The 26115-nt window shown below is 38.5% G+C and overlaps 1 pseudogene; it reads right to left on the bottom strand.

Annotated features, from left to right (window-relative positions):
- Nucleotides 1-19520, bottom strand: part of LOC144454384 (ribonuclease H1-like) — a 60216-nt pseudogene extending 40696 nt beyond the window's left edge.
- Between the last annotated feature and the right edge of the window lie 6595 nt (nt 19521-26115).

Genomic DNA, 26115 nt, shown 5'->3' with positions numbered 1-26115 from the left:
ACTCTCCTCTATATACTTTATGGTCTGGTGACACTGGCTTCCTCACTGTTCTTGGCACATGGCACTCTATCTCTGACTCTCTGGCTGTCTCCCTCTACCTGGAATGCTCTCCCTGCTCATTTTTGTTTCCTGACTCTCTTGTCTTCTTTCAAGGTTCAGCTAAAATTCTACCTTCCACAATAAAACTTTTCCAATTTTTTTTAATGCTTTTCATATTGTCTCCTTCATTAGACTGTGAGCTTCTTGAGAGCAGGGACAGTTCCTTCCTCCCTTCCCTTCCCTTCCCTTCCCTTCCCTTCCTTCCCTTCCCTTCCCTTCCCTTCCCTTCCCTTCCCTTCCCTTCCCTTCCCTTCCCTTCCCTTCCCTTCCCTTCCCTTCCCTTCCCTTCCTTTTTTCTTTCCTTCCTTTCCTCTTTCCTCCCCCTTCCTTTCTTCCTTCTTTCCTCTTTCATCTCCTCCCCTTCCCCTTTCCTTCACCAGCACTTTGTACAATGCTTGACATGGAGTGGGCACTTGATAAATTGTCACTGATTTGATTAGACTCTCTCCACTGTCCCCTAACACTTGCATTGATTTCTCTTAGAGTCCTGGTTTCCATGCTCAGAATTTCCTAAGCTGCTACTCTGTGCTGTCAGGGGTAGAGATAGCATGCAGTCCAGGGGCTGTGTCCTGGGCGGTGACCTATCAGAAGATGTGCTTCCTAGTGGCACATGATTTTTCTTTACCTCTTTCCCTGCAGCAGTTTACCTTATCAGCCTGTTCCCTTGCCTGTTTCTGGTTTCTCATTCCCAGATTCTTGGGGCTAATTGCAAAGGCTGGCAACATGATTATGCTGCCCTGTTCATTCCCCCACATTTAACAACAAATGTTCTCTAAATGGATAGTTACATATTAAACATTACCTCCATACCATTAAAAGATGAAAACAAAACTCGATACATAACTCACATATATCCCAGCAGAGTTTCTTGAATTGGGTTACAATTCAGCTCTCAGAGACAGCTAGGTGGCCCAACGGATAGAGCACTCAATCTGGTATCATGAAGACCTGACTTCAAATCCAGCCTCAATTACTTATTAGCTATATAACTCTTGATAAGTCACTTAACCTTTATCTGCTCCAATTTCCTCATATGTAAAAAGGGATAATAATACCACCTACCTCCCAGAGTTGTTGTGAGAATCAAATGAGATATTTGTCAAGCATTTTGCAAACCTTAAAGTGTAATGAAAGTGCTAGCTATTATTATTATTAATAATAATCTCCCTGAGACAATTTCCTTACTGTCAAACAGGGATAATAATCACAATAGTACTTGTTTCACAGCATTGTCATGTGAGGCTCAAATGAGAAAAAGATGTCAGTTATTATTTTCATCTTTGAAAAATAAAAATTGTGTATTCCCTCTGTGTCTGCTTCCACATCTTTAAAATGTGGGGGTTGCTGTAGATGAGCTCTAAGTTCCTTCTAGCTCTAAACACCATGATTATGAGTATGTATATATGTTTGCAACACACAAGTATAGAAAATTACTTTAGCTAAACCCTGAGGCTATACAAATTCAGAATTAAAATTCAAATTGAAGAAGGAAAAGATTCTGCTATGGAGGAGAAGATCTTATAGGGTCTTATTTTCATTCAGTAATTCTCACAGTAGAATAAAACATCCATGTCCCAAAGTGATTCCAGTAAGTGGAACCCACAGTATTTTAAATAATGCCTTTCTTTCAAGGAGAGCCAAAAAGTAAAGTTGTTTTGTCTGTGTACCTTTGCATTTCCATGAAGTCTTATTGCATCAGGGACTAGGGAATAAAATAAAAGTATTAAGGAAATGAATTGCCCTTCAACCTTTATTCCAGGAGAGCTTTAAGAATTTGAATTAAAGGGAGTCATTCAATGCCAGCAGCTGAACCCTACCGAGTGAATTTCTCATTAGGGTACAGGTAGGCAGTTTTATATGTCTGTGTTTCAATTGCTCCAATGAATTCAAGATAAACTAAGAAAAAAAAGAGACAGGGACAAGAACGCTACTCTGCAGTGTTATTTCAGCTAATTGCTGGAAAAAAAAATAAGCCAGGTAGTGAACTTAGTGGGAAAGAGAAATCTGGAAACAGTGGTGTCAAACTTGAAAAAAAAAACCCAAACCAGGGGCCACACAAGGATCCCTGTGAGCTGCATATTGACTTAATTTTAAAATGTGATAGTATCTATGTTTTATTGTATTTTTACTTCTTTTGTCAAATATTTTCAAATTGTATTTCTATCTGATTTGGGCCCACTCAGGAGTGTTTTGGGCTGCAGGTTTGATGCCTCTGATTTGGAAGCCCACAGAGGATAGCAACAAATGTGTGGAGGGAATGGAGTGAATGAATGTTATAATGGGAATGGTGGCCGCTGCATGATTGGTGGGAGAAGGAGAGCTTGATAGTGCCGCTGAGGAACAAGGAATTGACCAGCCTGTCTTTAGTCTTATGCTGGGGTGGGTGGAATGTTGGGGGTGTTGGGGGTATGGTATGTGAGAGAAGGAGGAGGCAGCTCTGGAGAGACTGCTGAGAGATGTGCTTTTAGGAGAAAGCTAGGTTGCAGAGAGGATTTGAAGATAGTGCAACAGGGTAAGAGTGAGATGTCTAACAGGAAGGGGATTTCATTAAAAGTAGAGGAAGGTTTTCAGGATCCACAGGGAGAAAACAGCAGAAGACAGTGACTAGGGAGGGCTAGGACCAGGAATGTGCTGGTAAATGTTTAATGATCAACTCCCTGGCAAAAACAATATACCTTCAAACACACTTTTAAGTGTTACTATTTAACATTTTCTTGATTACTTTGTTAAATTAAGACAATCAGCAAAAATAGTAAAGTAAGTCCTAATTTGTAGTTTGAAGATTTCCATGGTTTAAATGCTCAGACTGAAATTTGACAGTCAACTCTCCAAAGCCATTTTGAGCTGACTTCAGTATATTCCTAGCTAGGACTGAGTGTGTGGGGATAAGTGGGAGAGGAAGAGGGAATCTTTTCCAGTTTGAAAGCAGTTCTGAATCAAGGGATAAGCAGAACTGGAGGAAGGAATTTGTTAGTTATAAGGCAAGAGCAAAACCAAGTACAGAAACAATATACTCCAAGGTTCTAGTTAGATTGGGAATTCTAGCACCTCCAGAAAAACCTGAATCTGAGGTGAAACCCCTCAGGGCATTATTTTGGGGAGGTAAATTACTGATTTGGCAGAAGACATATCAGTGGTTATCGTTGCTGACAAACATATCTCGAAAACTTACTCTAAACATGGCACTGTTTTCTGAGTTAAGGAGACAAAAAGAAGATAAACACAGTTCTTGCTCTCAAAGAATTCATGTTGGGGGTGAATGGTGCCTTGTGCCTCCGTATTGATCCTCTCTGCTAGCCACTTCTCTCTCTCCTTCCCGCTCCCAAGTGTTCTAAATGGTCTGCAGTTTCTCAGATCAGATTGGTGTGAGGGGAAGAGCCTCAGGTTGGGAAGAAGAGGGTTAGGAGAGGAGGTGGAGAGTATAGGACCCTTGGGGGATACCATACCGGGGTCAATTGATGTGAGTGGGGTGGTGAACGCCCCCTACAGGTGGGAGGTTGTAAGGAAAGGAAGGTTGTTCCCTCGATGTCAACAACTGTACCAAATCCCTGTTTGCCCTATGTTAATTCTGGCTCTGTATAAGGGTTTTCTTCTAAGTTCAATCAAATAATCAAAAGCAGAAAGTTTTTGTGAATGTTGTCAGTGATAACCATGCCCTGACACTGTTTTATAGATACCAAGATGTACAATGATAATCAGTATTTTGCTAAGTAAATCAACCATGTTGTGGTCTAAGCAGAGGTGTCAAACTCAGGCTGTAAAACTCCAGGGTATAGTCCCAGAACCAGGTTAACATATAATTGAGAAAATGTTTAACAAAACAAATAAACATATAGTACAAAATAATTAATGTTAATTTGTAGCTAAGTCAGTAGGCATCCAGCTGACATCTGTTTCTGTTGGAGTTTGACACCACTGGTCTGAGAATGTCATACTGAATTTTGCTCTAGTTCAAAAACAATATTCTCATGTAGCTTCTAAAAATATCAGGGTCCCAGATCTTCTGGCTTACATTTGCACTGTCACCACTCCCCCTTAACCCTAGCTACTATTATCCTGTCCTTTTCTTCCTCTCTTCTTTGGTTCCATCAAATTTTCATAGCTGCCTTGCTAAAAGCAAACACACTCTGAGTTTCATATTCCCCAGAAAAAAAAAACCAGACAAACAAAAAAGGAATAATGAAGAAAAACAAGTACATTCAGTTTAAGGGAAACGGTCTGATGTCCACTGGATGTATCTGATTTCTTTTAGATCTGTGCTCTTATGGGTTGGAGGTAAGGAAGGGGGAAAGTGTTGCTGGTTTGCCTAGTATCAGATAAATTGCTCTGAGTTTCTCAGTCCCACATTCATATCATTATTTTTAGATTTGATAGCAAGAAAATGCTTGAGAGCTTCTTCAAACAGCCATGTTCAAATTGATAGTTAATATTTCACTTCTGGCTCATTATAAATAACGGTCTTCCAAAGGAATGCAGTCCAAGAGAGCTGTCAAAAACCTCATTTAAATACACAGTGGCAGTAGCATCTTAGGCAGGTTCATCTGAGAAGTATCAATGCTCATACATAAAACATCACTATAATGCCCGTAATTCTTCTCATATAGTCATTCTCCCATTAGTCAAACCTGCCATGAAAGAGGAGCTGCCAGGGTATCCCACTAATTGTGTTTTAAGGCTTTGCTCCATTTAACATACTAATTACTGCCTCTCACTTGGCTAGTGGTCCATCGTGCCCCAAATGTCCAATATGCCGCTGCCTGAGAGAGGTATGCAAGCACGTAGGATGGGTTACTTCTCCTTGGTCAATCTAACTCCACTTTTTTGAGGCAATGTAGTGCAGTGGAAAGAGTGCTAGACTTGGAGTTAGGTGTCCTGGGTTGGAATCTGACCTCAGTTTGCTAATTTTTATAATGGGTATAATAATGATTGCATTACCTGCCTCACAAGATTATTATGAGTTTTAAACCTTCAAGTATGATAGAAATATAAGTTGTTACATCTGCATTTGTCAATTATTTATCATACTAAATACCTTAAGACTATTTACCTCTAAACTTTTAGATTTGGAGGATTTCATCAACATAAGAAAACATATATTTCTAATGTGATTTATCTTTACAAAGTACTTTTCATATATCTTGAGTATACTCAATTCTCATTTATCCACATGAAGGTAATTTGTTCAATAACAAATGTTGATTGAAAGTTTCCTTTGTATAAAACCATGCTAAGTGCAATGGGGAATCTAAAGATTGTAAGACAAGGTACCTACCTTCAGAAAATAATGATGTAGTAGGGGAGGAGAGGGCAGCTAGGTGGCACAGTGGATAGAATACTGGGCTTGGAGTCAGGAAGATTCCTTTTCCTAAATTCAAATTTGACCTCAGTCACTGACTGGGTCTGTGACCCTGGGCAAGTCACTTAATACTGCTTGCCTCAGTTTCCTCATCTGTAGGATGAACTGGAGAAGGAAATGACAAACCGCTCCTGTATCTTTGCCAAGAAAACCCCATATGTGGTCACAAGGAGTCAGATACAACCGAAATGACTGAATAACAAAATATTCATATAACATAAAATATTTGTATAATACATATAACATACAATATATAATAGATTACATAAGTATATTGTTTATAGTATATACATTATATGATATTGTGTACATTATATGAACATATTATATCATATACATATGATTGTATTATATAAACATAATATATGAATATACTTTATGGCATTGATACAATATATACTTACATATAATTATTTATATATATGTTTATTTCCTTTGTAATCTCTTTTGCCTCTGTCCTATCTTTTCTATTCCCTTTATCATTATCCTAGTTTAGACCACTGTGTCTCACCTGGACAACTGCAGTAGTCTCTGATAGTGTAAGAGTGATCCACTCCACTCTAGTTGAAAACAGAAGGTTGAACTTATTAATTGAATCAATCAATCACTCCTACCCCAATTAATATAACTAATAGGATGCTATATTGTTCTGAGGATGCAGTTGAGAACTGTCTCTGTGATTGAATTATGAAATCAATCAATCAAATGTGTATATTAGTGGTAGACAATTCTTAGACACCTCTATTGACTCAAACAATCAATCAAAGATATAAATTAGATGCAAATAACTTAGTAAAGTTGGGAAGAGGTGAAATGCTTTGAACCCCTAGATGAAATGATACATCTCTGGGCTTAGGAATATAATTTTAATAAAAAGAGTTCTAGTAATTGCTTTCAGAGTCAAACTTCAGGAACCTGAGGTGGCAAACACGTTGCTCTTATACCAGACAGCAGAGAGCTGGGGTGGAGGGATTGTTACAATTCCCTGTCCCTGTTGGCCAATAGGAGACCTTGCAAACTTTAAGTGGCCGGAAGATTGAGGACTTCTCAGCGGCAAGAAGAGTGTCCCAGAAACAGCTGTGGATGATGGGTCCATCTGTGCCAGGAGCCAAGGGAAACCTAACACTGCTCAGGGGAATTTCGTGACAGCTCCACAAAAGGAAAAAAAGGTTTCTGTATAACCATGAGCTGTGATCTATCCCTTTGCTGTTGTGGTCTCCAAGCTTGAGGCTACTTTTTTGTGTACTCCATATGTATTTGTGAGGGACTGTGTCCCAGACTTCTGAGGCAAATGTTTTTATATTTCAGTTTTGCTATATCTTCTCAGTAAATACCCCTTTGTAAACATTAATTGAAGTAAGTTAATTAATTGATAATGTATGTGTGTGTGTGTGTGGGGGGGGGTTGTTCTTCATTCTCGAAGAGGACCATGACATCAGGGAGATGCTAACATGAATTGCAGTTGACTTTGATTTGAGTGAGTGAGGGCTATGCAAAGTCACCAGCCTCACTTTCTCCTCCAGTCATTTGGTTAAATGGTATTGTGGCACACCAGATGGAGAGGATCAAGAAGGGATACTAGAAGAAAAAAATAACTCTTCACAATTATACTTAAAACCCTGTGGGAAAGGGTAGTTAACTGCCCTATCGGTCTCAACCTACCAGTGTGACAAGGAGTTGGAAATGGAGCCTGGAACTTGTGCTATTATAGAATCTAAAAGTAAAAGAGGTTGTAGACATCATTTGATTCAACCCTTAACTGAAGCCTCCTCACCCATTTCTCTACTTGCCATCTCTCTCCATCCCCAATCCAGCCTGTAAACTGCTGTCACATTAATTTTTGTGATGCAAATCCTAATCACAGTGTTCCCCTTTTCAAAAATCTCCAGTGGTTTTCTATTACAAACTACACAGCTTTTCACTGGAGACTCCCTACAATCTGGTCCTACCTACCTAGCTCGGGCTATTCCCTTCTCTACCTCTCTACACTCTAAGCTCTAGAGAGCTTCCCTGAATTTATCTTTTGCTTTCCTGCCATGAAGTCTTTGCTTATGTTATCCCTGATGTCTGGAATGTATTTTTCCATCTTGTGGAATCCTTCCCGTTTTTCAAGGGTCAACCTAGGTTCCACTTCCTCCATGAAGTCTTCCTTCATCAAGAATTAATCTTTCCCAGGGGCAGCTAGGTGGTGCAGTGGATAGAGCTCTAGCCTTGGAGTCAGGAGGACCTGAGTTCAAATCTGGCCTCAGACACATGACACTTACTATCTGTGTGACCCTGGGCAAGTCACTTAACCCCAATTGCCTCACCAAAAAAAGAAAAAAAAAGAATTAATCTTTCCCTCTTCAAATATATCATAGCTTGTTTCCCCTCACTTATATCCTATTTTATTATAGTTACATATATATATATATGTGTATATACATACACACATGTGTATATATGCACACATATGTATATACACAGGTATGTATAGGTAATATACATATACATATGTGTACACAAATATATTTGCATATCATATATTTGTATATAGATATATACATATATGTTTGTACATGCACATATATGATTTATGAGGGCAGCTGGGTGGCATAGTATATAGAGTGCCAGGCCCACAGTCAGGAAGACTCATCTTCTTGAATTTAAATTAAGTCTCAGATTTGCTGTGGGACCCTGGACAAGTCACTTAACCAGGTTTTCCACAGTTTCCTTATCTGTAAAATGAGCTGGAGAAGGAAATGGCAAACCACTCCAGGATCTTTGCCAAGAAAGTCCCAATTGGGGTCACAGAGAGTCGGACATGACTGAAACGACTGAACAATAAATATGATTTATAGCCCCAGTTACTATTTTAGTTTGCATATTAATAAAACATAGAGATTATAAATTATTGATTTTAAAAAATTTCCCACAGACTTATTACCTTGCATGTTACAGAATTTCAGAGTTGGAAGTAACCTTAGAGGTCACCCAGTCTAATCCATACTTGAACAAGAATCCTCTTTTCAGCTTACATGACAAGAGGTCAAACCATCTTGACCATGTCTGATTTAAATACATACAGAGTTGGGGATACTCAAAAGTTCCTGAGGCAGCATAATCCACTTCTAAACATGTTAAAATTCAGCATGTTTTTTTTTTTTGAGCTGGAATCAGAGTCACTGTAACTAAATCATTTTCTTTATTCTATTTCTTGAGGTTAAGTAGAATAAATATAGTGCTGCTTCCCCATCTCCAGCACCCCACCTTCTATGATAGAACCTTTTATATATTTGAAGACCAAGATCATGTATCCCCTAAGTCTTCACTTCTCCAGGCTAAACATCCTTAGTTTCTTCATCCAAATATCTAATGACATGGTTTCAAGGTCATTTACCGCCTGATTACCTTCTAGATACTTTCTAGCTTGTCAATCCTTCTTGAAATAGCATATCTGGACCTAAATGCAATATCTGAAGTGTGGTTTGATTAGGTAAGATTGAAATGAAATGGTTGCCTTCCTCATTTTGGACTCCTTTTAATGTAGCCTAAGATCATATTAACTTTGTTAGCTGCCATGTTACTGTCCTGCCAACTGATATATATTTCTAGTCCATTAAAATGCTTATGATAATGCTGTCTAGCTGTGTCTCCTTGAGATCTAGTTGGGGGGTGATTAATATTTTAACCCAACTGCACATGATTATTATTATTATTCCTATAAATAATAATGACAACAATAACATTATTATATAATGTCATACAATTTTCATTTTTTTGAGGCAATCAGGGTTAAGTGACTTGCTCAGGGTCACACAACTAGTTAGTGTCTGAGGCTGGATTTGAACTCAGTCCTTCTGACTTCAGGACCAGTGCTCTATCTACTACACCACTTAACTGACCTGATGTCATATCATTTTAATATTATTATGACAAAATAATGATATGAACAGTTATATAGTAATTTAAGGCTTGCAAAACTCTTTACAGACAACATTTCATCCTCACAATAACTTTGTGAGGTATGTGCTATTATTATTCCAATTTATAGGTGAGGAAACTGAAACTGAGCAAGGTGAAGTGATTTGCCCAGGGTCAAATGACTAGTAAATGTCTGAGGGAGGATTCAAATCCAGGTCTTCCTGATACTAAATTGAGTGCTGTATCTACTGTACTACCTAGCTGTAGCTACCTCAGCTAGGGATTCTCTGTGGATGGCGAGGTTCTCTTGTTTTCGTGATGTGATGTTGATTATATCCATCCCTGAAACATTGGTAAACATCCCAGAAGAGAATCATAATCAATTTGAAGAGTTGGGCTAAGTATCCCCATCAGATAAACCCAATGGGTAAAAAGTCTGATTATGGTGTTCAGTTGGGTGGATGAGGTATAGAACTTATCCATCAGTATATATATATATATCGAACAGAGTAGAAATAAAGAATGGGTTGGGCCTAGAATTGAAGACAAAAGATTAAAAGATCAGGCTGTGTTGCCATCAGGAAACTGAAAGACACTTTTAATGACCTCCAGAATTCTTTCAGCCCCAAAGGTCCATCTGTTTTAATACTAACATTCTACCAGTTTTCTTTTGTGTCTGCATGTCATGGGATACATCTAAAAAATTAAAACCGTATAACACATGGAGGAAAATAGAGAGTGACATAGTAGATGTGAGCAACCTGAAACAATAAAAATAACTTTGAAGAACTACTAGAAGGAAGGATGCCATCATAATGCATGATTGGAAAAAAAAAAGATGGGTAAGTCACGTGGTAAGAATGAAGGATAATGGGTAGACAGCCTGAGTATTCCAGTAGTGTCTTTGTGGTAGAAGGAAGGTCATTTTGACAGCTGAGTGGAGGATGAGCTGGATTGGAAAGAGATTTGTGACAGGGAGACCCACCAGCAGGCTACTGAGGTAGTCCAGGCCCGAGGTGAAGAAGGCCTGTCCAGGATGGCTGTGGTGTCAGATGAGAAAAGAGTGCATCTATGAGAGGTGTTGTGAAGGTTGAATTGACAGGACTTGACAACTAATTGAGTATGGATGAGTCATTGAGGATAATATCTATTTTATGAGTGTGGGTGACTGGGAGCAAGGTGGTACACTCAACAGCCTAGGAAAATCAGGGATTAGTGAGGGCTTGGTAGAGGGGAGTGATGAATTCAGTCTTAGACAGATGTATATGGCACATGGAGTTCAAGATGTTTAATAGGGAGATGTGAAACTGAAAGTAGAGAGATTAAGGTTGGATTAATAGATCTGAGAGTCATCTGTATAAAGATGACAATTAAAAGCATGGGAGCTGATTCTTGGTCTTTCGTTCTTTCAGAAAAAAATTGCCATTTTTTTTTCTAGCTGTATAGCATGGCCATTTGGTAGTTTGATATGAAGCGAAGTAAGTAATGGATTTTGTAATATTGTCATTTTTATTATGTTGGTACCACCCAACCACAAATAATTAATATCTCTCCAATTATTAGGTCTATTTTTTTTTAAGGCAATTGGGGTTAAGTGACTTGCCCAGGGTCACACAGGTAGTAAGTGTCAAGTAATTGGTCTGAGGCTAGATTTGAACTCAGGTCCTCCTGACTTCAGGGATGGTGCTCTATCTACTGTGCCACCTAGCTGCCTCTATTTAGGTCTATTTTTTGTAAAAAGTATTTTTTGTTGTATTCATTATGTATGCTTTGGTAGGTGGACTCCCACATATTTTTTAGTATTGTATAATGTCAACATATTTTATCTTTTAATACCGTAATAACACCTCTCCCCATTTCCCATGGTATTTTGCTTTCTATCTCTTCTTTCTGTGTTTTGATGATAATATACAGAAAGTCTGATGATTTGTGTCGGTTAAGGATCTTTGATTTTATTGATACAGAAATATGCTCTTCTAGGATAGATTTTGACTTATTAATAACTTAATAGATGGTCTTTAACAGTTGCTGAAAAAATTGTTACCTTATAGCTAATCTGAATGAACTTCTCCAAATTTAGCTAGGCTGATCTTTGAACAGAGACATGTAATTGGCCCTTCACTGCACTCATATTTGAAGGTTTTCTAGCTCGGTGGAAGCTGTCAGAGTTTGTGTTAACTCTGGGATAAACTTGAAGAAGTCAGTGGTCATCTCTGCATCATGGAGGTACATGACAGCAGGATATTAAAGATCTCTGTCTCTGTCTGTGTATTTGTCTCTATTTTCTTCTCTGTGTGTCTGCTTCTATTCTCTGCTCTCTCTTCAATAAATGTTTTTCATATAGGTGAGAAAGGGAGTACAATTGTCCCTTACACATTCCCTGTGATCTGGAAAATCTGTGTAAAAATTTTTGGCCCTCCCTTCATACCAGAAAAAAAAAGTTTGAATTATTATGGTATTAACAGATAAAACATGTTGACATTATACGATACTATGCATATATTTTATGCATTTCTGAGTTTCTAATCTTTTTTGTGTTATCTGTTGGCCTTCACCAGTCATCTGTAGCTTCTGCAAAATTCCCCCAAAATTCTGATTTGATTTCTTATGCTGACCCTAAATGTAGCAAAACCATGATGGGGAAAGTCATGATGTAGAAAAGATAACTATAATTTAACTTAATGAAACAAAGAAACAAACATCTGACCATAACTATGATGTTAATTTGTTGAAAGGTCTTCATTCTCATATTGTCTTTATTCAGGAAGGAAAGAGAACTAAGTAAAGAGCTGGGGTTTCAAGGAAGATTAAAAGAAGAGAATTAATAAAAAAAGGGATGGTTTAACTGTAAAGCATCCTAAAAAGATACATAGGAATTTTTTTTGTTTAATGCTTGTTGGATATTTTTTAAGGGAAGCATAATAAATAAGCAATAATGATAGTTAGCATTTTTATCTTGCTTTAAAATTTGCAAGGCACTTTAATACATAAACTCATTTGACCCTCACAGTAACTTTATAAGATGACATAAAGGGTATTAAGTTCATTTTCCTTATGAGGTAACTGAGGCTCAGAGTGCTTCCTACCAGTTGTGAAATATGGACCCTTGGCTTTGTGACTTCAAATCCACAGGCTTATCTATTGTGATGGACCTTATGTTTATATATTGCATCTTTTCTTAACTTTTTTCAAAGCCTTTCCATATTCATTATGTCATTTTGACCCTTACAACAATCCTGCAAAATAAGAAGAACAGTTTGCAGATGTGAAAACCCTGGGGTATTATATAGAAGTTAAATGATTTGTTTGGGGTTGCAGAACTAGTTTGTGCCAGAACCAAGACTCCTGACTCAGTGTTCATTGTTCTGTCTTATAAGACTGTCTTATAAATCCATACAAAATGGTTATCATAATGAGTTAAATTTTAGCTTGAAATATTGGTCTTTACTGTGCCCTCCTGTCTTTCTTTCCTTTTTTTCAATCATGCTCAGAAATCTCCTTAGTAACAAATGAATATATAGATAGGAATTGTGTTTCTATTGGTACCAGATATTTGTTTCACATGCAAATGTGAACCGTTGCCTTCTGCTGAATGAAATGGACTGGGTCTATGTAAGATAGAATTGAACCTTGGTAAGTTCCTCTCTCATTGTCAAGATCAGGAGCTGTCTTAAGTACAAAAGGAAATTCCTTGTTTTGAAAGGTTGCATTTTCTGCCTTTGTATCCCCCAGGGCATATCACAGTGCTTTCTACATACTAGGTGCTTAATAGATGCCTGTTGAATTCAATTAAATGGATCATTATGGAGTTCAGAACTAATAAATGACTCAAACAGGTCCTCAACTTATTTACTTTCTTGAGTAAAAAGAGTTTGTAATCCTCTTGTATGGAGTGGTTCCCTGTAAATCCTGCAGTAATCTGTTTCCAAGTGATGAAAATTGGACCATAGTCCTATGTTCCATGAGCATTATTTCCCATTTCCCTGGAAGCCTGCAACTCTTCGTGAATCTATCAGTCTTAAGTGTGAAGGCTTTTCTCTTTACCATTGTGAGCCGAAGAACATAAATCCTATTATGTCACAGTTTGAAGCAAGTTCAGAATATGTGTTACCATACTGTGTTAATGGCACAAGCTCCTGTTGAAGGGGGTAGGGATGGGGATGGAGGAGCATTAAGCCAAGGGCCTTATGTAAACAAGGGGAAGAAGGAATGTGAGCTATAATAGTGCAGTGGTGAGGATGAAGAGAAATGCATTCATTTGAACTGCAAGCCCAAAAGCTGGTGGTGGTGGTAGTGAAACATAGCGAAGGGGAAATCGGTGATGCTGAGCCCAGTTTTTCTTATAATCTGATTACTTGGTTATGAAAGCTGCTTTGATAGGACTGGAGGGCTCAGGGAATTGATAGTAAGATGCATAGCCTTTCATGTCTAAGTCACTGATTCTAAATAGCTCAAGTCATTACAGTTGATGGCTGTTTGGTGATCTGTACCAAATGGATCACGGTCCAGCCTTTTTCTGAGATGGGAACATCGATGAGAGAACAGCTGACGAATAATGTGAATGGACAGCCTCCTTGGCCAAGTCATCATGGGCATAGTCATTAGAGAAAATGAGGAGTAGTCAGGCAGGGAGAGTGAACTCTCACCCCCTGATGCCAGACAGGACCATGCTGGCAGGGTTGTGTGAGGCATCTTTTCTCACATCCACCCCACTTTGCTGGGACGTAGGCTGACAGAAATGGGAACCCAGACCTCCAAGATGCCTGTTTACCACTTTGCATGAATATGCTTGTAGTCAAAGCAGAATACAACTTTTTAAAAGAATTCTTTTAGGTTTAAAGCACATGTTGCAACACAGAGAACAGCTTCGCCTTAAGAGGTATGCACACAAAGCTCCCTATCATCTCCCAGTAGAAATTTTGTTTTTGGCTGTGTCAGTGACACAGATGTTTGAGAAACAACAACTTAGTATAACTTAAAATTGATTAGACTAGTTTTTTTTCCATTGAGTATAAACTGTAGCTGATCATACTTAGCAAAGTGTGTTTAGCACCGTGTCTGACACGTGCTGTTTTTGTTCAGTCATTCAGTTGTATCTGACTCTTTGTGACCCTATGGACCATATCACACTGATACTGTCCATGGGGTTTTCTTGGCAAAGATACTGAAGTGGTTTGCCATTTCTTTCTCCACTGTATTAAGGTAAACAGGGTTAAGTGATTTGCCCAGGGTCATACAGGTAGTGATGTCTGAGGTCTTGAACTCAGGTCTTAATAGGTGCTTAATAAATGCTGGTTTGCTGACTTTGAGAAAAAATCAAATAAATGTTCCTTACTACAGCAAATTTGAGTTTAGCTGCTCTTTCTAAGATTGATGGGTGGGGAGGTCCCCACAATGACTAAGGTAATTGAAGGCAATTAAATCTTTTCAGGGTTCTATTTGAAGTTCTACAGGGGCCATGATTATAGCTTTAGCCCCTTTGTGCCATAAGCTCCTAGGATTTTGTGTTTGAAGGAACTGGAGAGCACCTCATTCATTTTACAGGTTTTCTGAACCTAAATCCAGGGCTTTTCCTGCTTTCCTCTGCTGCTTCTGCGCCTGCACTCACATCCTTTCCAGCTTGTTGGACTTGCCAGAATTTGTGTTCCACCAGCAGCATTTTTTTTGGGAACCCAAGGTCACTCCTATCTATGAGTATCTTGGGGCATTGAAGTTGGACCTTAGTGAAGACTCTATTTCTGTATAGCTTGGAAAAACTGCAGGACTGTGAGCCAAGTGTGATTGCATTCAGAATTTGCACCAAGATCAACCAGTCAATTAACAAATATTTATTAAGTCCTTATTAGTAATAATAGCTCACATTTATATAGCACTTTAATGTTGGCCAAGCATTTTACATATGTTAACTCACTTGATTCTCTCAACAACCCCGTGAGATAGGTAATATTATTATCCTCATTTTACAGATTAGGAAACTGAGGCACATAGAAATTAACTGACTTGCCCAGGGTCACACAGCTAGTATGTATCTGAGTTGGCATTTGAATTCAAGTCTTCCTAACTCTAAGTCTTCTTCTATATCCACTGAGCCACCTAGCTGCTTTACTATGTGACAGGCACTGTGTTAAGAGCTGAGGATATAAAGAAAGGTAAAAACAGCCACTGTCTTCAAGGACCTTACAATCTAATGGGGGAGACCACATGTATATAAAGTAGGTGTGTGTGTGTGTGTGTGTGTGTATACACACACATACAAACACATACACACATATACACACATGCGCATACATACATATACATTATATATATATGTATATATGTATGTATGTGATTGAAGGTGACTTTATAGGGCAATTAATGAAGGTCCTATCTCTTCAAAGAAGGTGACATTTGAGCTGAATCTTGAAAGAAGTCAAGGATTCTAAAAGAGCTAGTCTAAGATTCTATGAACATTTCCAGCATGGGCAACAGACCATTTGCAAAGGCATGTAGAGGGGAGGTGGAATGCCACATGGAAGGAGCATAAAGGAGGCCGATATGGTGAATTTTAGAATGCTTAAAGAGGCATGAAGGGTAAAAAGACTAGACAGATCAGCAAATAGTTTTAGTTTTTCCAAATGAGCTCAGTTAAGTGGTTGACACTAGTATTCATTAATTATACAAAGCTAAATCTAATGTACATTCCTGGTGCTTGGATGTTTCAGGTTCAATTATCCTTTTTGTTATACTATGTTATGAAAATGCTTGTTTTATTCCGTAAATTAAAAAAATTAAAAATAAAATAAAAAAATGCTTGGACAAGAAAGGAAAGAATTGCTCAGAAGAACAGTTAGGGACCACAAGGTGTATGTGTATGGGAGGAAGGGGGTGGGGGATGGAAGGGAACATTTGGAGATAGCCCTGTGGGGCATCATATATGTCTTTGCTCTTGAGATTCAGCCTATTTGGAATGTTCTCACTCATCTTCTCTATTTCTTTAAGCCTGGCCTATCTTTCCAGATGCAGTTAAAGCCTCATCTCTTCTTTGTGTCCTTTTCTGATTGGTGTTATAGAATATGAGGGCTCAAAAAGATCTTAGACATCCTCCCACCTGACCCTGAAGAAACTGGGGCCCAGGGAAATGAAATTATTTTGCCTAATTGTTTGCATGCACCGCAGGGCAGGTCTCCACAACAAGGCTGTAAGCTACTTGATTCTTTAATTTAAAATCTCCTAGAATGCCTAGCACAATTCTGGGCTTCTAGTTGATGCTCAGGACAAAGTTGATAGATTAATTAACATTCCCTGATAGATTAATTAACATTCCCTGCAAAATACAGGAGAATCTAACTCAGTTACTAATAAGGTTTGCGATTATATTGACTTACAATGCCTTCATAAATTATGAACAGATCCTGGCTTGCCTCTTCTGTTTTTTAAGGTAACTGTCACAGCCATGATTCTTATGGCTCTCCTTTTCCGTCTGTGGAAGCTATGGTGAGTGCTTTTCCTGAAGGTATCATTTTAGTCAACAGTCACTTTAACATCAGGAGTCGGGAGGAGAGATAGCTTAGCAATCCTAGAATAACTAAACTATATTGATTTATGGGACAAAAGACTAACATGGCATTTTACCATTTTTTTAAAAAGAAGATCTTTTCTTAAGCATGTCCATACATGGCAGTAAAAAAGATGTAGCTTCAATTTAACTTTAAATGCAAGACAGATAGAGAACTATGAATAGAATTTGGAAAGTAAATTCTAGTCTGGAAATACAGTTGCTTAAAGTCTTTAGATACAATTTTTATCTTGATAAAGTGCTATGGCCTCTGTCTAGTTATTTCAGAATAGCATGTTTTTCTTTATACTTTTGCAGAGCTTAGAACCCCAACTTCTTACTCTTTAAAGACATCTAAGAGTCAATGATCCTCCAGAGGGCTATTTCATTCTTTTGATGTATGAATCCCTATAAACATTGCATCTAGAAATATAAGGATGAAAGGCATTTTGTTCATGATATGCTTTAGAGCCTCAATACACGACACATATTAAATGTCAATGTTAGAATAATAAAAGTTGGCTTTTACATAACACTTTAAGATTTGCAAAGTACATTACAAATATTATCTCATTTGATCTTCACCAGGACCCTGAGAGGTAGGTGCTATTATTATCCCTATTTTACAGATGAGGAAACTGAAGCACAGAGAGGTGATTAGTCCAGATTTGAACTTGGGGTTTCCTGATTCCAGGTCTTACACTCTATCTGTTGCACCACCTAACTTGCCTAAGACTTCTCAGTTTCAAAAATTTCTTTCCTTTTTGGTTCAGGAGATGTTCAAACATGGCTATCTGATCTAGGAGATGTGTATATACATGTGTAATTGTAATAATATACCATCCTGGAATAATATTCGAATGGATGTGCCCAATCATTATCGTGGTTCTTTATTGTTCCACTGACCTGGCCCTTTGTTCTGGCATTGATATGCTCTCTCTCTGTCTCTGTCTCTCTCTCTGTCTCTGTCTCTCTCTCTGTCTCTGTCTCTGTCCTGTCTCTCTCTTTCTCTCTCTCACACACACCCACACACCCACCCACACACCCACACCCACCCACACACACACACACACACACACACACACACACACATGTAGAGCTCCACATTGCCTCATTGAAGATACCTTTGTTCTGGCCTTGCAGCTGCCTCCTTAAGAAGGGATAAAACTCCCTCAACAGGGCTAACTATCTCATAGGGGATGAACTTGCTTTGCCCTTGGTACTGACTGCCTTTTGAGACCATGTGGATTGATAATTCTTTGGTAGCAATATACATACCTAAGCTTCGCTGTTGAGGTATGGCCTTTTAAAAGTGCTAGAATTAATTGAAGGCCAGAAGTCTGGAGAGACGAGAGAGAGAAAGCAGGGTTACATATAGGCTTGGACTCGTTACCCAGGAGAGAAAATTACATGTTCCCACAGTCCCTGTAGAGAACAAGGTAGTTCTAGAGATGGCAGGGGATGGAGGTAGTGGCAGAGTTCTTTAGCCTAAGTGAGGAATTCCAGGAGTGTGAACCAGCAGCAGGAGTGGGTGATGGATAAATTCCTGGACCAAATCCTCTGAGTTCATTATAGGGATTTCTAGACATTGCTGAATTTCTGGACCATCAGAAGGATTTCCAGGAATGAGAGGGAACTAGAGGTGAAAAGCAACAAGGGATGGAGCTAGGATGTTGAGGAACAAACCTGGACCTTTCCCTTCATTGGTGTTGTGAGTTATGGAGACTGTACAGGTCTAGGAATGAGGATTAACTCTCTATTGACCAAGAGTGCTTTTCCTTTGTTGGAAAAAGACTTCATTCAGGGCAGTTTTATTAGTTGGGAGGACTGTAAAGGTATCTGGGAGGTAGGGTTTTCCAAACAAGGAAGGAGAGTTGTCTTGACTGTTGAAGGCCTTGGATGAGAGCCCATTGTGGGCTTTTGGTGTTGTCAGATTTGGGTTAAATAAAGCTGGCTCTATAATTGATGTCTTATTACTTGGCTGATTTAGATGTGAACTGAAGGCCATTAGAGTTAGACTTGAGTCAAATGAGGATATTACCAAGTTAAATTCTAAGCAAGGGAATAAATCAAAGACCGATTATCTTAGAAGTCCCAAGATGGAGTCTGGCCTATGAAAACCATTGGCTTTAGTTCTAGGCCATAGGTTGTATTGCTTATGAGAAGCCAGATCAGAAGATAGAGAAAATAAATAAATATGAATATGAATAAATGAATACTTTGAGGTTTCTCTCTGAACATCGAAACAGGTTAGTAACACTGTGGGAAGTTAATTGGTAGGCTTCAACTCATGCTTTGTTTGAAAATAAACCACCACTGCAGAGGAGGAAGAACTGAAGAACTGACTAGAGAAAAAGGCAGGTCCCAAAGCAGGAGTAGCCTGTCCCATACAAAGGTGGAGAGGAATAAAAATGGCAGACAGATTTGTCTGAATGCACACAGGCTTAGCAGCAAGAAGAGCAGGAGGGAGGCCGCCTATGGGGATCAACCAGAAGTATTGGCTTACATAAGTCCTTTGTCAAGAGTCCAAAGCATATGTTTCACTGGAAGTAGGCGGGACAAAGACTCAGGAGTCCATGACAAGTGCCCCTGGCAGAAGACATAAGCGGCCAGGGCACAGACCATCCCGCGTGTATGTGCTATGGGATGGCTATTGTTACGTATAATTTATGTATTTGTATTTACTTGTCTACCTCTCCTGCCCCCAAAGTAGAGTAGAGGCTCCTTGAGGATGGAGACTTTTTTGTTTCTGTTTTGGTATCTCCAAGACCAAGCACAAAGCCTGGCACTGAATAGGTGCTTAGTGTTTGTTGAATTGTACTGAAATAATATCTTATATGTGCATTGTAATTTTTCAAGTATGTAATTATTGTTGTGATTAATAAAATACAAATTCATTTGAAAGTGTTAATGTGCTCATGGCTTTTTGTCTTCATGTACATTTTCATTCACACATACAACAATAGACATATAAGTGTGTGTGAAAATTTTGGGTATTAAAAAAGGGATCCTTTTTCTTGAAAAGGTTGAAATCTATTAAATTCCTGTCTAAACCATACATGGCCAGGAATCCTTCTACTACTTCCTGAAGAAGTGATTACTCAGCCTGTTTGAACACCTCCAGTTAAGAGGAACCCACCATCTTCCAACATAATTCATCCTATCTTTGGTCAGCTGTAGTGTTTTTCTCTCTCAACTAGAATTCTGAGTCTCTCCAATTTCTTCCTATTATCTTACCATCATGGCGGACCTCCATTGGATGTGCTGTGGTTTGTTAATGTTCTTAAAATTTGGCACCAAATTTTATAGTGCTACAGGTGGTCTTACTTTTCAGTTGTTACAGTTGTGTCCAATTCTTTGTGATCCCATTTGGAGTTTTATTGGCAAATATACTTGAGTGGTTTGCCCTTTTGTTCTCCAGCTCATTTTTACAAATGAGGAAACTGAGGCAAACAGGGTTAAGTTTCTTGGCCAGAGTCACCCAGCTAAGTGTCTGAGGCTAGATTTGATTTTCCTGATTCCAGGCCCTGTGCTCTATCCACTGTGTCACCTAGCTGCCCCCAGCTAGTAGTCTGACCAGAGGAAAGCCTTGCAGGGTTATAATGTCAATGATTCTGGACACGTTGTTTATATGATCTTCATATTTGTCTTTCTTTTCTAGTTGTACCTCCAGGGCTTTGTAGCTTAATGCTTTGCACGTAGTAGATGCTTACTAAATGATTTTCATTTATTCATACATTCATATGCTCTGTATATAGCCTTAGGTTAGGTTTTTTTTTCTTCTGACTTTCATGTTACCTTTTACATTCTTTTCTTTGCTAAATTCAACTACTTTCTTCTAAGAATGAGGATACACATTTATCCTCACCTGGTAAGATGAAACCCATGACTGGAATATAGTTCTAGAAGGATATAGCTTATCCAGGTGGCATGGACATATTACATCATGTGTTTTTTTTTTTTTAACACCACTGCTTTTATGCTAGTCTACATAGCAAAGGAGGTTGTGGGATGACAACTGGATTGTGGAGAGTCTGTCGTTTACTTCCTCCTGACTCTGTGTCACTTTGGGAAGGGAATGAGCCTTGCTGTGAGGTGTTCTGAAAATCAATGAGCCATCTTTAGAATGAGTACTGAGTGAAGTAAGAACATCTCTCTACCTGTTGGACTGATAGAGCATAAAGGTCCTCCCTGCTCTGAGTATGTGGCTATGTGGGAAGCACTGTCATGTCATGTTAGCCCTTTGGACCCTGAAAACACAGAAGTCTTTGCTTTCTTTCTTAGCCACAGTTTTTATCCTTACCTTCATCCTGCTCACCATATGTTCCCCTCATTCAGGTCATAGAGAATGACCATAAGAATATATGGAAAGCTCAGCACAAATTTCATGCCTATGCCTAATGTGAGAGAATTTTAAAAAATTCTATTGCTAGAAATTTAATAGCTTCTTGTCTATTCTTAATCTGTAGGATCCTAGACCACCTTATAAGAAGATTGATGAGGTGGAGGGAAACCAGAGGAGAATAGCTGAAATGGCAAAGGGCCAGGAATTCAACCCCCAAAATTGGATCAATAGGAAGAACTAGAGATTTTTAGCCTGGTGGAGAGAACATTTGGGACATGTGTGTGTGTGTGTGTGTGTGTGTGTGTGTGTGTGTGTGAAATAGCTGGCTTATGGTTTTTGAAGGCCCATTAGGTAAAAGAGGGATCAGATGTGTTCTTTTTGACACAATGGGTACAGTGGGTACAGAATGGGTGTTTCTACAATGGGTAGAAGTTTCAAAGGGGAAAATATAGGTTCAATGTCAGGAAAAACTTTCTAATAGCACATATCCTGAAGTGTACTAGGCAGTTCCTCACACTAGAGGCCTTCAAGCAAAGTCTGGATGACTGCTTCTCAGACGTTGTAGAAGGCATTCTTATTCAGTTAGGGATTGGACTAGTTGGATTTTGAGGTCTCTTGCATTTGAGAATCTGTGATGTCTACATGGGACAGAGGGATGACATTTAAGAAAACAAATAAGATTTCAGTTTATCAGTAGCAATGATAAATTATATCCTTCATTTCTGGATCAACTCCATACCTTTTGTCTTCAGAAAGGATTTCCATTAAAGGATGATGCAATCAGAGGGGGTTGCCCCAGCGTTTTTGTTTGGGTTTGTATCCTCATTTTAAAAACTTCTAGTCATCCATCTTCTGGGCAGCTAGGTGGCACAATGGATAGAATGCCTGGCCTGAAGCCTGGAAGACACATCTTCCAGTTCAAATATGGCCTCAGACACTTACTGGCTATGTGACTCTGGGCAAGTCACTTAACCCTGTTTGCCTCAATTTCCTCATCTGTAAAAATGAGCTGGAGAAGGAAATGGCAAACCACGCCAGTATCTTTGCCAAGAAAATCCCAAATGGGGTCATGAAGAGTAGGAAAAGACTGAAATGACTGAACAAGAAAAATATGTATGTATGTGCAGATAAATATTTATACATGTAAACAACAATTATAGGGATAAGGATTGGGCCTGGATGTATAATTTCATTTGTTAGAGAATTCTCAGATGAGGAAACTTCCTTTTCCAATGCAAGTGAGCACCTTCTCTGGAATGTACAGCCTTAGAGAGTTAACGTAGAGCAGTGATGTCAAATGAAAATTGGAATGGGGTCACCAATCCACATATTAGGATCCCTGCTGGCTGCATACTGGCAGTTTTAAAATGTAACATCTATATTTTAATTTATTTTGTTAAATACTTCCCAATTACATTTTAATCTGGTTTAAGCTGTGAGATTGTGTCAGGCCACATGCAACCTACTGGCCTTATGTTTGACACCTATGACCTAGAGCACTGAGAGGTTAAGTGACATGTATAGAGTGACACAGACACGTAGTAATTATCTATACATAACTATATGATTTGCTGCTTAGGGCTTGCTCACCTGACCTTTCCAAACTAGCAAGGCAGCATACACACATAGATATGTATGTATGTACATGCACAAGTAAATGCACACATATGCACATATATGTGTGTTCACCCACACAGTTATATTAATGTACACACATTCAGAGATGATTTCTATAGACACCATTTTGCTAATAATTTATTATCTATTCAGCTACAATTTAGACATACGGCTATATCAGCTAACCTGTAAAACATTCTGCATAGAGATTTTTTACTCACTGTAATTTATAAAGCATTTAAAGGGGTGAGATGCCTCTCTTTAGGCTATTCTGCTGTGCTTCACTCTTAAAGCAGTGGAGGGTACTGGCTGATGATTTTCGGGAACAAAGAAAGAACTCTATTGAATTACTGTCAATTTCATTCGAGTACAGCATTCACTGCATTTACCTCTTTTGGTTTTAAATGGTGCATCTGATTTGAACTTGATCACTCTGTTCGTAGTAGTGCATGGTATTAGATGTTATCAGCAGCTTTTTATCCTCTCTAGCTAATGTTTAAAAAAATCTTTAACAAAGTTTGAAAAAAATAGTACGTAGGAATAGAAATACATATAATGATATGTATGAAGGAAATCGGACTCAGCAATATGGAACCAAAATGAGAAATGAATCGATCAGGGTATAGAATGTAACCTCTGGGATTCATAATGGAGCCACATGGAAGGCACTTTGGGAAATTATGAAAAGGCAATGAAAATGATAAACCACTGTACAAAATATCTGTTGTAAGAGTAAGCAGCATTGCATCATATAATCTAAATAGAAAACTGAGAAGAGGAGGGAGAAAAAATTATAATACAAAATGCCTCAACTTCATATAAATTCAAGGAGTCTAGTCAATTTAGTCTGGTTTGCCTCTGAAAGTAGGAGAAAGGAAAAAATGTAATACTTTGAATGCTCTAAATATAAATTTAATGTAGTAACTGTCTTCCCAGGAGCTGAAAGCCCTTTCCATATGTGATGTCTTGATTTAAACAACTTCCCCATAAGGCCATGAAACAATGAATATTATTATTACCATTTTGTAGATGGAAAAAGTAAGACATAGAATGGTTAGGTAATTTATTGAAGGCTTTACAAAGAGGTCATCGAAAGACTGGACCAATTCTGATGACAGGACATTGCTTTTGATGACAGCCTGGTTCCCTCTGGGTTTGTAACACACTCTAGAAATCACCTAGTCTAAGTGTTTTCTTTCAAGAACGTTATACAGACAACTCCTACTTAGTCTTGCAAATGTAGGGGATCAGACATAGTGGCATATTTTGATAATAATGCATATTCTAAGTGATTTTGATAAAATTTATAACACATGAACTTGAGAGTATATTTATTGAACACACAGAAGATTAAAATACAGATCTGCTTCGCTGCAGAAATATTAGCCCCATTCTTATCAAACATTTCACATTATAAAAATGGACCCGGGTCATTCAGAATCTTGCAGATCATTAAACCTGGAAGAGACCTTAGGGCCTATCTAGTTCAATACTTTCACTTTACAGATGAGGATCCTATGGCCCTATGAGATTTGATGGCTTGCCCAAGGTTGCTCAGCTAGTTAATGATGGAGCTTGGTTTGAAATCCAGGTGTATTGATTGCTAGTCTCATGTGCTTTCTACTACATCATGTCATCTCCCAAGTCCAGATGGATAGAGGCCCACCAGAAGTTTCAAAACAGTAGTTTGTAGTGGCCTTGCTATGGTCTTCAGAGCCCCAGATGCCAATTATCTAACCCTGAGTTGGAAAAAAAGAGGAGAAGAAGGAAGAGAGTAACACATACCTAAGCTAAGTGGTCATACATGGTTGTATCTCAAATGCCATGTTTTGTGTTAAGGATCAAAGAGTTGTTTCTTCAATATCTATATCCTGCTTTTCAGACTGAACTTTCTGTCCATACTCCTTGCTGGGTCTGCATATATGCTTGTATATACAAGTATACATTTGGGGAACATTGGGTAAAGTTAGCTGAAATTGGAAAAAAGTCTGCTCTAGGCTTCACAGAAACCTCTGACTCCTATCTAATCACATAGGTACAAAGCCTTTCCTGATCCCAATGCACACACATGCATACTTTTATATACATCCATCAGCTTTATGTAGTCCACATATATAGCATATATATCAGCTTTATATTTTACAAACATATATACTGCATAAATATAAAACTGATATATATCATACACATACCATATATATCATATATATGTATATCTACACAGATATGCCATATATACACATTAGCTTTACATTATCTTTATGTATATGTCCTCCCTGTTAAAATGTAAGCTCATTTAAAGTAGGGATTGTTTCATTCTTTGTACTAGTATCCCAATGCCTAGTATAGTGTCTGGCACGTAACACGGGCTTTATAAAATATTTGTCAATTGATTGGTAGAAATATACTTTTTTCTAAGACTTTTGCTCTGTTAGAGTCTATTCATTAGGGATCTTCCACTAATTAATCAAGCTATCAGTGAGCAAGCATTTATTAAGCACTGATTACATGCCATGTACTGATTATATGCTAGGCATTGTACTGGGAATACAAAGACCAAAAAAACCCCCAAAAACTGAAATGGCAAGAGTCACGTAAGGCCATAGGATCACAGATTTTGAGGTCTTGGGAACTTTAGAAGTCATTCAATAAGCATTTAAGTACTTATTATGTGTCAAGCATTATTCTAAATAGTATAGATACAAATAGACACAGCCATCCTTGCCCTTAAAGAGCTTACATCCTAAAGGAGAGGGGGCAGAGGGGAAGGCATATCATGAAAAAAGAAGTTGAAGGGTTGAGAAGGAAGAGAATATGGTAGAGAAAGAAATCTGGAGAGAAAGGAATGTGGCTCAGAGAGGAATGAAGGTGTGAATGTGGCTGGCCTGGGGGTCCCTGCCTTAAAATGGAGTTTTGAGGAGGAAATGACCAATCAGAGCAAGAGATCTCAGGGGCAGAGGGATTTCAGTGTGAGAAGGCTGAAGAGGGGGGAGAGATCTTACACACATAGTAAGTAAAAGGGGCAGGATTTGAAACCAAGCTCCAAATCCAGTGTGCTTCATACTACCCCATCCTATTACAGTACTTATATCATATTAAACTTATGTAGAATTTAACCTCCCACATCCTTACCTTCTACAAGGTGAAATGTAATTTACTAGGTTAAGCAGCAACTACTGTGTCCTGAATTGGATCAACCTGACCTAATTTCATCATTCTCCTTAGTTGGAATGCGTCTCAAAGTCCAGAGCATAGCTG

The sequence above is a fragment of the Phascolarctos cinereus genome, unplaced genomic scaffold (genome assembly GCF_003287225.1).
Source record: "Phascolarctos cinereus isolate Bilbo 61053 unplaced genomic scaffold, phaCin_HiC Scaffold_726;HRSCAF=1367, whole genome shotgun sequence".
Lineage (NCBI taxonomy): Eukaryota > Metazoa > Chordata > Mammalia > Diprotodontia > Phascolarctidae > Phascolarctos > Phascolarctos cinereus.
The sequence above is the reverse complement of the archived record's forward strand: the minus strand, read 5'-3'. Positions and strand labels throughout refer to the sequence as shown.